We start from the raw sequence: 14868 nt of genomic DNA on the forward strand, positions 1-14868 counted from the left end.
CAGTGATGCAGTCACATCAATGTTTATAGCAGCTCGAGTCACCATAGCTAAACTGTGGAGTCAATCTAGATGCCCTTCAATAGATGGATAGTGAAACTGTGGTATAAATACACAATGGAATATTACTCAGCCTTAAATAAGGATAAAATTATGGTACTTGCAGGTAAGTGGATGGAGTTGGAGAATATCATGCTAAGGGAAATAAGCCAAACCCAAAAAGTCAAAGGCCAAATATTTTCTTTGATATGTGGATGCTGATCCATAATGCAGGGGTGGCAAGGGAAGAATGGAGGAACTTTGGATTGGGTAGAGGGAAATGAGGAGAGGGGAGGGGACATGGGTGGAAGATGGTGGAATGAGGTGGACGTTATTACCCTATGTACATGTATGATTGCACAAGCAGTGTGACTCTGCATCATGAGCAGCCAGAGAAACAAGAAGTTGTGCTCCATTGTTGTATAATGAGTTGAAATGCATTCTGCTATCATGCATAACTAATTAGAACACATTTTTTAAAAAAGTAAGAAGTCTTCTCGGTTTCTTCTCCTTTCAACTCTTGACAGTTTAGGCTTCTAAAGCTTGGAGTGAAATGATCAGCTTCTGTCATAAATCAATCTGGCAGAGAAGCAAGGACAGGAAGGTGCTGGAAACGTGAAACACACGGAGAGAAGTGCTGAGATTCCACATCATAATTAGTCCTGTGTTGCGCTAGCGAGCAGATTCACACCATTCACAAGGATGAACCCAAGAACGTGCTGGAACACAGCCTCTCCAAGTCATATTGGGATGGAGCCGTGATAACAGATTAACAAATTCTGGCCAACAGACCGGATATTCTGTTGTTTGACAAACTTAATGAAACAGAGATGCTCAATGATACTGCATCTCTACTAAATAGAAATATCCCAGGAACATATGCAGAAGGATAAATAAGAATGTGGCTTTGACAGAGGAATTGGAGTGAAAAGAGAGTGTGAGGGACAATAGAAAATCTAGCTGTCTTTTCTGTCATTCACAACAGTTTTCTCACCTAGAAAAACTGGTCATTCATTGTGAATGGGCCTCCCCCAAGAGATACGCATCACATGTACATATAGGCAAACGTCTTCCCATTTAATGATGGGTGATCAGAATGTGCTGAGTGGGTTGGAGGACGTAGCTCAGAGGTAGAGCACTTGCCTAGCATGTGCAAGGACCTGGGTTCTATTGCCAGTACTGCAAAAACAAACAAGCAAACAAACAAATAAAAATGTTTAGTTTCTGTTTATTTTCGAGATACATAATTTTGAAAATGCATCGGGCTCTACACTTAGGGTACATATGCAGGTACTGTCTGTGTGTTCTGTAATCGCATCATACTTCCATGGAGGAGGGGGGGTCTTTAAAAATGCCAGTGGTGAAGATCACAGCTCTAGTTTGGGTCTTGGGAAACCAGCCGTAATGGTTTGTTTGAATTGTCAACTTGATTGAATGTCAAGGATTAAGAGGCTTCTGGATGTGTCTGGGGGTGTGTGTCTAGAAATGATTGGCAGGTGAGATAGTGAATTGAAGTGGAGACCCTCCCTAAGCGTGGGCAGCACCATCCAGTAGGATGGTGGCTTGGATGGAATAAAAGTTGGAAGAGCAAGGAAGCAGCAGCAGATGCAAGCTCCGTTCTCTTTGAACAGGTTCTTGATTGCTACTGTGATTCCCTGAGAACATCATTCCCTGGCTCCTTCACTCTTCCAATGTGGACTCTGCCAATGATTCTCCAAGGAGTTTCCAGAAACCTTTGGTCTCCGATTGGGGCAGCTTCGTTGATCCCTCTTGTTCTGGGGCTTCCTCCTCTTGGACTGCACAGCTACGTTCCTCCAGCTCTCCAGCCTGCAGGATGGCCACTTGGACTACCCAGCTCTTGGTCGTGTAAGACAATCTAATAAATCCCCTTTTTTAAATCATGCTTCCTGTTGATTCTGTTCCTCTAGGGAACCCTGAATAACACACCGACCTCATTCGCACACATTTTTGCAAAGTGCTGCTAGTATTAAATCCTGTAGCAGAGCTCCTGATTGCTTGACGGCATCAGAGCCTTAATCTTCTGATAGCACGAGTATCCCAAAGCCCGATAAACGTTGAGAAAAGTGGCAGTAACATTCACAGACGACTCTTAAAGGAAGCCTCTGAGCCCAGGGGTGCTGTGTTTGTCACAGAGTCCCAAAGCTCACCTCCGGCCCATGGGCCAGAGAACAAGGCTGAATAAGAGCTCATTGAAATTGCAAAGCATCTGGGTTGTTTGAAAGTCTACTCAGCCTTACTACATGTCTCCTCTTCAATCTAGGCAAATGAGGCAAAAACCAATGATCTTGAGAGTAATAATTCAAGTATAAAAATTTATTAGGCCAAAAAAAAAAAAAAAGATTGTGGAGATGAGTAATGCTTGAACACATTCCAGAATCTTCTGTCCAAAGCAAACCCAGACTAGTGTGCAAGGTGATGATGGCACTGGCACAGTGAATGTCACAGGCCTCGGTATCGGAAGCTGACATCATTGCGTCTTTGTCCCCATGGGGCAGCAGGGTGGCAGCTGGCTCACCCTGGCTGATAATCCTCATCCCCAGCAACCTGGATGGCCTCCCACTGGAGCTCAGTCCTGTCACAGTCTAGCTGTGACCCCGGTTGCAGCTCAGGGTTCGGGCCTGTTGTGGCCTTACACCAAAATAAATTGAGAAAATAATAAAATAAAAATTAAAAATGACGCATCTTGAGTCTGCTTTTCAAACCCTCTGTCAGGGGGAGAGAAATGGCCCTTTGAAATTGTGGGAAAAAAGAGAATGTCCAGCCACCTGTGTTCTCAGAGTGGAGCAAAGCATCCCTCTCCACCCTCCAGGGACCCCCATGGGGGTTACTCCTGCCACACTGGGCTTCCTAAGCATTATTTCAAATGGTATCACTAATTCCGGGGTGGGGACATGAAGATGGAGGACTCGGGGCCAGCCTTTCCCAAGGGCCTAGTGGCCAGAACCTTCGACTGTGATGGAGATTTCCCAGCCTCTAACCCCTTTCTTTCCTTCTTTACTCAAAAAGCCTGTGTTGGTCCCCTACAAGGTAGTGGGTTCCATGCTTGGTGCATGCCCTACCAACTCGAGGGGACAGCTCAGGTGCTATGGGTCTCAAAAGACTGAAGGGAAACCAAGGCAGGGGGAACCCTGTGCACCTCAGAGCTTAGACTGGGCAGTGTGAGCACCCCAAGGAACTGAAACAGGCGGTCTACTTGCATCCATCCTTTGGTTGCTGAGTAAAGTCTTTCTGAAAGTTGGCTCTTTAATTCCTAATATAATAATTTTATATAGCTTGCATTTGCACATATATATGTGGATGTATGTATGTATTTTGATACCTAGGATTGCACTCAGGGACACTCGACCATTGAGCCACATCCCAGCCCTATTTTGTATTTTATTTAGAGACAGGGTCTCACTGAGTTGCTTAGCACCTTGTTTTTGCTGAGGCTGGCTTTGAACTCGTGATCCTCCTGCCCCAGCCTCCTGAGCCATGGGGACTACAGGCATGCATATTCATTTCAAGAAAGTTCTATCAGTACTTCTGCGGTTCCTCCTTTCCTTCCTCCCTTTCTTCTTTCTCCTTTTTCTTTCTTCCTCTCTTTCCCTTTCTTTCTTTTTTCCTTTTTTCTTTCATCTTTGTCTGTCTTTGAGTCTCTCTTTCATTTCATTACAAAAGTAGAAGAGATAAAATGCCAAAAAAATCTCCTGACTGAGCCTCTGCCTGCTTGGATCTGGGATAAGGTGGGGTTTCCCTGAACCCGCCTCTCATCACCCATAGTTGAAATGGTTCCTCTCCGTGTGGTGGTCCTCCCAGTCTCTTCACTCTCCTCCTGACTTCCGGGTGTGGCCTGACTTCTGACTTCCGGGTGTGGCCTGACTTCTGACTTCCGGGTGTGGCCTGACTTGAAGCCCTCAGGAGTGAGTTCATCCTTTTCCGTAGCTCTGTGCAGAGCACGTGGGGTTTCCCGCTTCAAAGCCAGCCTCCACCCTGCCAGGTTTAACAGGGCACGGTTCCCACCACACTTCTCCCAGCCTCCTCCCCACCTTGGTGTCCCCTCTGCTCCTTTTCCATGACCTCCATGGTCACAGCACAGGGCCGCAACTGCCCACTTTGGGGTAAGCACGTCCTCTTCACTGCGTCCGCTGAGTCCTGATGCCTGTGCGTGACCACACAGCATGTTTTCAACCTCTGCAGTCTTGGGCTGGGTGTGTGGCTCAGCAGAGAGCTTGCCTAGCAGAGTGAAGCCACGGGCCCGCTGCCCAGCGCCGAGTGGGGTGAGCGCGGGCCACCATCCATAGCTGTGCTCTTTCTTTTTAAGTCAATCGAGTCCCGTTCTTGCAAACAAAACCCAACTATTTGCAGAACTCTGAATAAATCCAAAGCCATTTTTCCATCTGGAGAGCTTTATGCTTGAGGTACAATAGTTATATTAGCTAATATTTTTGAATACTTCTGTTATGGTTTGGATACAAGGTGTCCCCCAAAGCTCCTATGTTTCTGCAGGAATATTTAGAGTTGGAACGACTGGGTGGCAACTGTAGGCAGTTGGGGCCTGGCTGCAGGGGATGGGTCTCTGGGGTGTGGCCTGGAGGGTTTCATCTTCCCTGTGGCCCCTTCCCCTTCCTCTCTGCGCTCGGATGCCATGAACCGAGAAGCAAATCCGCCCTGCCTTTCCGCCTTGATGTTTTGCCTCACCTTGGTCCCAGAGTGAGGGACTCGGCTGACCAAGAACTAAACAAACCTCAGGAACCACAAGCCACAGTACGCTTTTCCTCCTGTCCATTGTTCTGGTCGGGCACTGTGGTCACAGTGATGAAAAGCTAACAGAACTCACTGTCTTTGGGTATCTCCGCCCTTACTGTCACGATGGCTGGTAAATCATCTCTAGGTCGTCCTATGTAGAGATAGTGAGAGTTTGGGGGATCTGCCCACAGTCAGCTGGAGAAGGGAACATGCGGATGGAGGGCCCATTGAGATGGGGAAAGATACCTGGGAAGGTGCTTTTATTTCCTTCCCACTCGACTCCTAGGGTGGAGAAGACTTCTGATGGGCGTCTTGCTCTTCAGAGTCTCAGGTGAGCTGTTGAGAGCTAGACAGTCACTACTGCCAACCTTGACCTTAGCTTGACCCCCAGGGAAAGCAGAGGAACTCAAAGACCCCTGGGCTGAAGAATGTCAATTTTATGAAGAAACCCTTGATTTCTATGATAGATTTTGGGGGATTTGATTCTAGCAAAGAATGATCACATTTTCCTCAGATACTTTTTTAAAATTATCAAACACAATGACTGAATTGTGAAAATTCAGTAAAGCACGTGGTTGGAAATTTTTTTAAAAAATTCTTGTTTATGTAAAGTCCAGTAAAGTCAAATCTAATTTTTTACAGAACAAATGGGACCCAAGTTCTTCTATAAAAATAGATTTTCAGGGAACATGGGAAATTAACAATTTCCCTAAGAAATGTCTATTAAGAAGTCATCTTTTCCATTTGAATAATGATAAGAGATCAGGCATTCCTGTATTCTTTCTTTTTTCCCTTTATTAATGAATTAGAATACACAATTGATTTAGAATTAAATAAAATTCTCATAAGCATCATTCACATCTTCATTACCAGTCACTTGCACTTTGTAAAACTGGATTTCCATTTAAATGGCTTCATGTCAAAATGGGAGTTGACTGTGGCAGTGGGGAGCCCAGCTGGGGAGCAGCCTGACCTGGTCCAGCCTGGAGCCCGGCAGCGCGTGCAGCCAGCTGCGGGGTGAGCACAGCCAGACTGTGGCAGTGGCTGATGGGCACGCACAGAAACTGAGGGACACACCAGCTGGACCAGGGAGAGAGTGAGGCACCCACCTGGCTCCCCAGTCACGGCCTTCTGAGAGATTGCATCAAAGACCCTGGCTTCTTGCATTACTCACGCATCCCTGCATGTGAGGAGTCTTTTAAAATGTCAGGCTGTCCTCAGTGGATCATCTCCTGGTGTCTTCTGGCTTCTGTCCAGATTCACAGGGGATACTCAGGACAATTGGGACCATAGACACAGCTTTCCACTCCCCGGGGAATCTGAGAATTCTTTCTCAGGCAGAAGTCAGGGGCTTTGGCTCAGACTAGGGCTCCAGGATGACCATTTTAAGGGATGTTTTGCTTCCTGATTCACTGGTTGCATTGAAAATGTGAGAACACAATGTTACCCGATTAATTTTTTCTTTTCTAATTCTGATACTGGTTGCAAGAAGTGACAGATTTCAGAATAACTAAATAATTTCTAGTGTCATTTTTTTTCTCCCAATATTATTATCACATGTGAAACCTGATATTTTGAGACTTTTCATCACCCATCTGGTTCTCTAGGAATCTTTAAAAAGTGAAAGTACTTTTAAAAGACAGGAGAAAGAGAAAGCAAGAGGAAGAATGTTTTAAGTGTTTGTTGATGTCCATCTTGCTTGAGTATTTTTTAGTATTATCCGTAGGCTGTAATTAACTTTGCATTATTATCTAGTCTTAATGACTTAGAAAATAAGTTAAATATTTTAACATAATTGGTGTCTCCATGCAGTGCTTAGATTGGGGATTGATTCTTTGCTGTAGATTGTTGGAAAGTCTTGGTGAAACCACATTTACACTGGAATCAAGTAAGCCTGTGTGGTACAGAACTGGGAGAAAAGGAAATCCTCACTGGCTTGATAAGAGCTGATCTTAGCTTCTGCTTCCTGCTTGTGTTCCATCGTTAGATGCTAGAGAATCATGTGGTCACAGTGGACCTGATGGTTCTTGGGGACAGATATGGTAGTAAGAGATTCCTCAGGTACTACTTTCTCCTTAGAACTAGTGGTCACATGACCTTGAGAGGCCACTCCAGACTTTCTTCTGTGATTTTGTACTTTTGGCTCTAAAGGAATAGTTTTACCTTTCATCTTCTTATCCACACCAAGCTCCGAATGAATACACTAACTCTACGAGCCATTCTGTGAGCTGGGGTGGAGTTTTAAGTTTTCCCACAAAGTTTTAAAAATGTTATTCTATTATAAATTTGCATGGGAATAGGAGTTCTGAATCTGTTTTCTTTTTCCTTCTCTATCTCAGTTTCACTTCTAGGGATGCTCTTATTCCAAAGTGTACTCACTAGTGACAGTCCCAGACTGAACCATTTATGAGCAACTGCTTGCACGCACAGGTACGCGTGCATACTGCTACAAAGATGCTGACGGATATTAGCAAACAGATATGGCAGTGCATTTTTTAAAAAGACCATGTGGTATAGTGGTGCGTGCCTATAATCCCCATGGCTCCAGAGGCCGAGGCAGAAGGATCATGAGTTCAAAGTCAGCCTCAGCAACAGCAAGGCACTAAGCAACTCAGTGAGACTCTGTCTCTAAATAAAACACAAAATAAGGCTGGGGATGTGGGCTCAGTGGTCGAGTGTCCCTGAGTTCAATCCCCAGTATCAAAAACAAAAGAAACAAAGAAATAAAAATCCATGTGGGATTCATTCCAGAAAGCAACAGTAATGCAATATGAAGAAATCTATTCATATACACGACCACTTTAATAAATTAATCACCAAGCATCTGTTGATCTGAATAAATGCTGGAATGTGTCTTAATAAAGATAATACTGACATCTGATATTCCTGTAATGGACCTAGAGCTATATATCCTTAACGTGACAAAACCATACCCCATACAAAAGCACACATGCAAACTCACATATTCTTTTTGTTGTCAGTATTGTAATATTAGATTTTGTAGAAAAATCCTAAAATAAAAATTTCTACTATAGTCAATAGTAAATCCTGGGTCCCTGTTATTGTCAATGTTATTTAAAATTATTCTAGAAATACTAGTCAAAAGGAATTAAACTGAAAGAGGAAAAATTATTATGACTTGCAGATGATATAACATTATTGCACCTCAGGGAAACTCCACAAGATGGAATATGACCTTAGTTAAAGCTTAAAAAAAGGGGAAAAAAGACAGTTACTAAAAAATAGCAACACCCAACACCCTGCTTATTTATTCAACAACCTTTTTTTTTTTTTTTTTTTTTTTGGCACCAGGAATTGAACCAGGGCCATTTTAGCCCTGAGCCATATCCCTAGCACCCCCCCACCCACCTTTTTTTTTAAAATTTAGAGACAAGGTCTCACTAAGTTGCTCAGAGTCGCACTAAGTTGCTGGCTGGCTCTGAACTTGCAATCCTCCTGCCTCAGACTCCTGAGTTGCTGAATTATGGGCATACACCACAGCACCAGCCTTCGACAATCTTTTGAGAGGTTCCTTTGTGCTGAACAGTGGGGACATAACTATAATGGGATGAGGTCATTGTTTTCCAATTACTTGCTTTGTAATCAAAAGACATAAACAATATACGAACAAGCAAGTGCATAAGTAGACAGAGATTCTCAGCAGCAGTCAGTGCTGTGAGGGAATTCAGGACAATAATGCGTTGGGGTGATGGATGTGGACAGGGCAGGGCAGGCGGTGGGGAGATTCCTGCAGTACCCCGTCTGCGGGAAGGACTCTCTTAGCAGGTAGAATGTGAGCTCAGACATGAGGGATGGAAATAGACGGTCAGCAGAGAGCCAGGGGAGGGGCTAAAGAAGGAAGCTCAAGGACAAGAGTGTGGCACCCTAGAGCGACAGTGACGAGCCAGTGTGCAGGGGAAGGGGCTCTGGACCAAGTAGGACAGCTTGGATCTTATTTTGGCACAGTAGGATTCCACCAAAGGGCTTTAAAGGAATGTCACTGGTATGACCTCATGGGCTGCCGAGAAAGCTAACCCTGGAGGTATGTGGAGAGTGGACCTTGGGTGGAAACCAAGTGACCCATGGTCCAGATGAGGGGAGATGGCAGCAGAGCAGCCTCGGGAAGGCACGAATAAGTAAGACGAGCATTTGAGATGCAGGAAGAACTACCAGTACTTGCTAACAGATTGATGCGGGGAATGAGTAGGAGGAGAATCAGGGTGTAACTCAAAGATTCCATTCACAATAGAAAACAAATAAAAACATGAAACCGCTAAGAATAAATCATATAGGAAACGTCCAAAATCTTTGTGAAGAAAACTCTGAAATCCTGCTGAAGGATTTAAAGAAAAAGGAAAATAAAAGATTTGTACAATGGAAACAACTTTGCTCTTACAGAGCTAATACCGACAGTTTGAAAAAAAAGCAGAGTTCACAAGACAATCTCAGCAGGACTTGGGGTTCTTGTGGTGGTTGTTGTTGTTGGTGGTGTTTAGTTTTTATAATGACACAAATTATGATGAGGTTCATCTGGAAGAATAAACACCTTTTTGGGACTAGCTAGGATAGTAATTTGGGGTGAAAAAAAGCAACAACAGAAAATAGTTTCTACCAACTATTAAAATGTAAAATAAAGTCATAGAAATAGAAACTTGGAGTTGCTGTATAGGAGCAGCAATAGATAAGCAGATTAATTGACTGAATAGACAATTCAGAAATCAAACCCAATATTGACTTATTTGTACACTACGAAAAGTGGCATATCTATGCAAAAGAGTTGTATTATTACATGTATATTATTGGGTACTCCTTTTTTAAAAACATAAAGCTGTATACTATTTTACTCATTTCTCATCAAAACAAATTCAAATGGGTCACAGACATAAAGGGGAAAATGAATAATTTTGTAATCTTAGACTGAGGAAGACCTTTCCATGCATAATATAATAATTAGAAACCTGTGAGAAGTGATTGCCAACTCAAACGACATAAATATGGAAAACTTATTCATATGCCAAGAAGCCAACAAGCAAACACAAACCTCGAAGTTAAAATATAATTGAACTATCAAATTCGGGGGGTTTAAATTTCATCTCTATGTTCATGACTAGCTCCAGCCAAATATTTTAGTGGCTGAACTGTGTTCCCCTCCAAAGATATGTTCACATCCTAATCCCCAGAACCTGAGAATGAGATGGTATTTGGAAACAGGGTCTTTGCAGATATAATGGAGTCGAGGTCCAGTCATCCTGGATTGGGGTGGGCCCTAATCCAGCAACAATTCTTATAAGAAGAGAAAAATTTGGACACGGATGCACACAGAGGGAAGAAGACCTTGTGAAGAGGACAGTAGAAATTAGAATAATGAAACTACAAGCTAAGGATTGCTGGAAGCCACCAGAAGCCAGGAAAAAATGCATTGAACAAATCCTTCCTTAGGATCTCAGAGGCATGGCTCTGCCAATACCTTGATTTAGGATTTCTGGCCTCCGCAATGGTGGGAAGAGGTATTTCTGCTGTTTGGGGCCACCCAGTTTGTGGTAATTTGCTATGGCGGCATCAGGAGAAGAGTATGCATATTAATGTCTAATAGGAATATTACATTTTGCCAAACAAATCTCTTCTTTAGTTCCATATTAATACATACATAAATAAAAGCCAACCTAACATAAATTGGTTACAGTAGTTAAGTCTGGAGAGTGAGAATAAAGGGCTTCTGCTTTCAACATGTCTGTACAGTGTGGTTATTTTCAAAGGCTGTATGTATCACCCTTATAAGAGAATGTACTCTTAAAAGAAAGAAAATACATACTGGAGGTCTGCTAGCATGCCATGAGTAGAATCCAACAAACTCAATTGTGTAAAGGCAAGGTCGTGTTATTGGAGCTAGCCAGCTCGGAGTCCAGGGGTCCAGGTGCTCATTTTCAAATCCATTGTGGTCCCAGCTGAGCCTTGTCGCCATGGTGGTGGTTGTCAGTGCTGGTTAAATATCCATGGGGTGGATTTCTGGGTCCTGAGTCCGGCTGGGATTTGGGGATAATGACTCTCTGTTCCTGACATTTCCCAGTTAGTTAGCACCTATTTTGTGGTTTCCATGGAGGGGCTGGCTTGCAGAATTCATGAGAACCAGGGACCCAGCCTCTCTCTTCCCAAGACTACGTGGCCTGGCATTACCCGCCATCCCTCCACATTCTTCTCTGGAACCCATGGTGCCATAGTCTTGGGCCCTCCAACCTGTCCCCTCTGAGAACTTGGATGTCTAAAGGACAGGAACCAGTAGCCACTCAGCATACATCTGAGTTTGCCTTTCTGTAAGAGGTGCTAAGGAAGTCTGTGTGCCATTTTATAGATCACACCACAACTAGGATGAGGAGCACTTTAAAAGAATAAATCATACTACTGTATCCTATATGATTCAGTCTTAGTTCAACTCGTACAATTTTTTAATATTCCTGCCCTAGACTTGTTTTTCATAGATAACTGGTTATTAACTTGGTTAGTTCTACCCTATTGTCATGTGCCTTATAGGATCATTAATAATTTACCACTCAATATTTTGGCCAATTTTTATACCGCAATCTCTACTTATCTGCTGTTTCGATTTACTTTTGTCCAACAATATTAAATGATAAATTCCAGAAAAAAACAATTCATAAATTTTAAATTATGCATGGATCTGAATAGTGTGAAGACATCTCACATCCCACTTTGTCTCAGCTGGGACATGAATCATCCCTTTGTCCAGTGTATCCACACTATATATGCTACCTGCTGGTTAGTCATTTATTAGCTGTCTGGGTTATCAGATTGACTGTCAGGGTATGACAAGGCCTGTGTTGGAGTTGTCAATATGCAGTAGCCTTAGGTCACTTCTCCGTCACGATACCTGTCTCTTCACTTACTTCGTCTCCTTACATAGGCATATGGGTACAAAAAGATATTTTGAGAGAGAGAGAGAAAAAAAAACCACATTTACAAACATTTTATTACAATATGTTGTTATAACTTACTTTATTGTTATTATTGTTGTTGATCTCTTGTTGTGCCTAATTTATAAATTAAGCTTTATGACATGTATGTATATATGGAAAAAAAGTTGTATATTTAGGATTTGGTACTGTTTGTGGTTTCAGGCATCCACTGAGGGTCCTGGAAAGCATCTCCTGAGGATAAGGGGAGACTACTATATATAAATATAAATTCATTTTTCAGGATGGTTTTTCTTTACCTTTTTCAATCCTGGGTTCTGTCTGCCTCGTAAATGGTCCTCTCAGCAGTGCTGCTAGGACAGAATAAGTGTACCTGAACTGAGGATATATAATTTGATCACCTAGCAGGGTTTTAATGGATAACTCTATGATTATTAACTGACCCTCCAACAGTCCCTCAATAGCAACAGAGTTGAAAGGGTCCCTTTAACATGCCACTTTGGATCTAAAATATTGACAATTCCAACTGCTAACAACTTGCTTTTCTGATAAAAATATCAGCTTTGTAGAGCTTTGTATATGCTTCCCTCCCCATGGTACTCCACCAACTTCTATCTCGTCCATGACCAAGCCCTCCAGAATCCTCTCCATCCCAGAAAGCTAAGGCCATTCCATAGCGTTAGGCCTGAACCCTTCCTTCAATTTTCAATCATTCCAACTCACCAAAACCTGTGCTTGAATCAGAGGGACCCAGTAGCACCGACCCCGCCTTCCCCAGACCAGCTGAGCATCAGAGCAAAGTCCAACTCTTAGCGTGGCCCATCTAGGTACAAGCCAAAGAATGGGAAGCCCTCCAGCCCCCAACAGACAGACATCCCTCTAGCAGGAAGGTCACAGGAAGGAGAGGCTGAACGCATCCACTGTCTCCTTGGCCTGCTGCTGCCCGACTTCCTTCGGGCTTACCAGACGATATTTAGGCGCCAGACACATACGCGTGGTGCCATTTGTGTGTCTGTGTTAAAGTTGACTTAATTAGGAGATTTTACCTCAAATGCACGCTTAAATGAATTCTCTTAGTGGTGAAACATTTTTGTCTGCTGCCTATCGCTGTCCTGAAAAAGAACAGAACACAAATCGCGCAGCAGCTCTGAAGTCATGTTTACACGCATTGATGTGCAGTAGGAAAAGAAACCGGGACTGGGGTCGAGTGAACTCCTGTAGGATAAATAGAGATAAATAATTCAGATTCTCATTATAATAGAGGCATATAGCTCCGGCGCATGGGAGCTGTCTGCCTTTGTGAGAATTGGTATGCCGGGGGAGTTCAGAGGCTATAGCATGTAATCTAGCATTAATATTAACATAAATCAGAGGCAGGAATTAGCAATATTTCTAAAGTCTTATAGGATAACTGAATTCACACTATATTGTCGAGTCCTCCTGGGCATTTTAGTAATCGGGTAATAGAAATGTTGAAGTAGTTGAGATGTTCTTTATATTACTCTATGAAAAGATCTTTAACACAATGTCTTTAGTAGACAGTTTTGATAGAACACATTGAACAAAAAGAAATATGCCTATTTTGGTAATATGGGTATGTTTCATTAGCTCAGCCTGCAGCGATATGACATTACATTCTAAAAGGAATACAATTAATAACAATGAGAGATTTTTAGCTCTCAGAGTGTAGCTGGAGGAACGGAGCAGGATGTCAGGGCAATTAAGCAGACGCACTGCATTACCTTTGTCTGCACACCTTTAACATCACCCTGTCTCAATGTGTTGAATAGTTATTTCTTTAGTGGAGAATTTGTAATTTATTTTGATGTTTCCCATAATTCAGACCACTATTATAAAAAATGATTTTCCCTCTCTCTCTCTCTCTCTCTCTCTCTCTCTCTCTTTTCAGGTAAGAAAAAAAAAAAAAATCTTTTAAAATAACTAGCTAGTAGAAATTAACATTTCTTTGGATTGGCAGAGCTTCCATTTTTTTCTAGAAGGGGATAAATGACTGCGAGGGAGAAGCACACAATGACTGTAGGGATGAAAAGGAACAGAAGTGTCCTACTGGCGTGGCAGGAAAGTACACAGCCACCCCGGAGCACGTGGACTCCGTGCATTCTGCGAGAGCAATCCAGGGGAAAAAGTTGTACTTTGAGACTATTCAAGTAATCAGGCAGGATCGTATTTTATTGAGTGTTGACCTTTATGTTTTACGTTAAGTGACAGAGAAGGTTCTGGAACATGGTGATTCCCCAGTCTGGGTAGCAAGACCTCCTTTATCTGTAAAGAGGCTTCAGTCCACTCCACAACTCCAAAACTGCCCTTGGCTCCACTCACTGGTCAGTTTTTTGTTTTTGTTTTTAATGGTAGGTGGACACAACTTTATTATGCTTATTTTTTAGCGGCGCTGAGGATCGAACTCAGTGCCTCAAGCATGCCAGGCAAGGGCCCTACCACTGAGCCACAATTGCAGCCCCGACACTGGTCAGTTTTAATAGCAACACAAGATAAAATGTGCTGCAACATGAAAATGCTGGTTTTTAGAACAGATGAGGAGGAGGCCAGTCCAATATTCTATTTGGGGGCTTCAAACTTTCAGACTCATAGCTGTTTGGTCCACGTGGGGGAGTCTTCAGGTAACAGGAGGGAGAGAGAAGCAAGAGAGAGAGAGAAGAGAGGGATGGAGGGGTTTCGGGGGACAGGAGAGACCCACTCATCAGTCTGCTGGCCCGAATTTCCCCTGCTGGCTTTCCCTGGTGAACATCCACAGTGGGTAAGCAGGAGGCCTGGGGGCATTCATACGAACTCCATTTCCACTCATGAGTAATGTATTAAAATGTTGTAGCTAATAAATTGTTAATCTGAGAAGCTCCAGGTTATTTCTTCCTGGCACAGCGACTCAGTTAATGTAACACCAACCTGGCTGTCGCTCTGGCCGCCTGTTATTTTCTGGGCTCTGTTTCTCAAGCTTCCACACGCAGCCAGCTCCCTCTGCCCGGGACCCCTGCTTAGTTCCTGCATATATGCAGACGCACACACCTCTTCAGACAATTAAATCACACCGCTCTGCCCAGGGACGGGAGACCTGCGAGTGTTGTGTGAGCGGTGCCCCACCCCCGCTAAGTATTATTGACGAATCCATCAAGAGCAG

This window comes from Sciurus vulgaris (genome assembly GCF_902686455.1).
Source record: "Sciurus vulgaris genome assembly, chromosome: 14".
Lineage (NCBI taxonomy): Eukaryota > Metazoa > Chordata > Mammalia > Rodentia > Sciuridae > Sciurus > Sciurus vulgaris.